Genomic DNA, 2,211 nt, shown 5'->3' on the forward strand with positions numbered 1-2,211 from the left:
GGTTTACAGCAGTTAAAGTATTTTTGCTTCTATGTATGAAGGTCAGAAAATCATTTTTTTTTCATAAAATACAAGAGCAACCAATTTTACCATCAAGTAAAAGTAAACACTGGGGTCCTTTTTTAAATTAGCCTGAAGTGGCATTAAGGAACTTAGTTGTAGGCTGCTGCACTGACACCATTACAAACCAAAGTGTAGGGTTGGGTCTGGTTTGGGTTTGCTTTTCTTTTCAGTATTCAGTGGCCATGGATTAAGTTCTGGAAATGTTCCAGTTGTGAGGCAGGGATCTGCTTGCATTCCACCATGGGAATACTCATTGGATTCAATGCTGGTGGGTGAGGCACATTTTGTTGGACCCATGTCAACTACTTAGTAGTCATCTAGGTCAAAAAATTTATTGCCTCCTCCTTAGTATTCCATGTCCTGGAAATCTACTCAGTACTGCAAGATATCTTAAATTCCACCAAATCCTTTCACAAACTATGATCCTTCTTTTGACTAATTTGTGACAATTTATAGTGTGGTTCCAAATTTTTTTATAGTTGTTAGCAAACCATTTCAAAAGGAGAATGCTCTCAATTAATGCATGTTCCCATCCAATCTCTTTGTCTGTGAAGTGAGATTTATCCTCCTTTTGTTCTGGAGTTAAATAGAAATTTTTCTCCTCTTCTATGCCTTGGCAATGAAGAATGTATCTCATTATATCCAGATTTTCATAGACTATTAGAATCTTTATAGTTCCTCTTTCCAAATCCTTTCGTGTATCTTTAACTCCAAAACAGTACTTGTCTATGTCCTGGCTCATTTCATTGAAGTATTGCCCTATTAATTTTTTCACTTGTATGAACTTCATGTTGGAGAGAACTTCAGTAGATATCAATGACTTGGTGGAATTTATTCTCACCACCAAAGGATATACCAACTAATTTTAAAATGTTTGATTGCAACCTTTGGCCAAACCTGTCAGACTGACTTAGTTCCACTTTAAAGTCAGCTGGTCCAGTTAAAACCAGACCACACACTCACTTTGTCTCCAGAAATAAACAACTGCACAGCAGTCTCTGTGCTTTCCCAACATAGTTATGCTGCTTTTTCATTCTTAAAGGGGCAAAATGCAAGGCTGCTTGACCTCCTATTCCATGTTTCTTTGGGAGATCCACAGTAAATTTGTGCAGGACTTCTCTGGTGTTTACTTGGAGCATACCAAAAAGAGCACTACTGCCGCCTATTACAATTAAACCAAGTTTGCTGTCATCTGAAAGCAATGCTGTGAGAGCCTCTGTATGAAACTTGTCATACAGATACAATGCTGTATTAATTGGTTTGAAAGGTTCAAAGTCAATGTTGACTTTCTTTTCCTATACTTCTTTTACAATTGTTCCACAGTAACAACCAGACCATTTGGAAAGCTTTGTTATAAAGTTTGAGTTTCTGTTATGCAGATGTGATGGCTCCCAGGATAAGAAGGAGGTTTGCCCATGAGTTAATGGTAGATGTAGTTCCAAAATCATCTGATGACATTTTTGCCACTTATAAAATCTGGTCTTTGGGAGGAACGATCAGCAATACCATACTCGTCCAATTGCTACGGGCCCAGTCCTGGGCAGTAGCGGCTGCTTCTTCCCAGCAGTGGCGGCTGTGATATAGGACATCAGCTCCCTCTCTCCAGGCAGCTGCATGTGTTGCAGTCCACTCACATGGGGCCTCTGAGTTAATATAATTTTGCTTGACATTTGTTCTTATTATATATACTTTTACTTTGCTAAAGTTAAAATATTCCCTTTTTATTTAAACAATACCTGATAATTGTTCTTACTCTTTATGGTATTACCGTGTTAAGAGTTAAAACCTCTCATTTTTATTTAGACAAAAATGGGGAAATGTGGGAGATTTGTTTGCACTGATGCTCTGAGAAGGACAATAAAGCTAAACCTTGAACCAGAGGATTGAAACTGGTTTGAAAGGTTCAAAATCAATGTTGAACCAGAGGATAGAGTCAGTGTGTAGATGATCAGAATTAGCCATAGATATGTTGGAGGACCCAGGGAGCCAAACGATGAACAGGCAAGAGTAGGGAAGGATTGAGAGATTTGCCAGATTTTTGATCTGCAAAACATGAAAGGTAGGGTCAGCTAATCATTTTTCTACTGCTTTTTGTATTTACCAGATTTTATCCCAATTTCTGACTCCTGAGGTTTTTATTGTTTTATT

At 37.9% G+C, this 2,211-nt stretch overlaps 1 pseudogene; it reads right to left on the reverse strand.

Moving 5' to 3' along the window:
• Nucleotides 1-369: 369 nt before the first annotated feature.
• Nucleotides 370-1,587, reverse strand: LOC101979464 (annotated as a pseudogene).
• Between the last annotated feature and the right edge of the window lie 624 nt (nucleotides 1,588-2,211).

The sequence above is a fragment of the Microtus ochrogaster genome, unplaced genomic scaffold (assembly GCF_000317375.1).
Source record: "Microtus ochrogaster isolate Prairie Vole_2 unplaced genomic scaffold, MicOch1.0 UNK67, whole genome shotgun sequence".
Classification (NCBI taxonomy): domain Eukaryota; kingdom Metazoa; phylum Chordata; class Mammalia; order Rodentia; family Cricetidae; genus Microtus; species Microtus ochrogaster.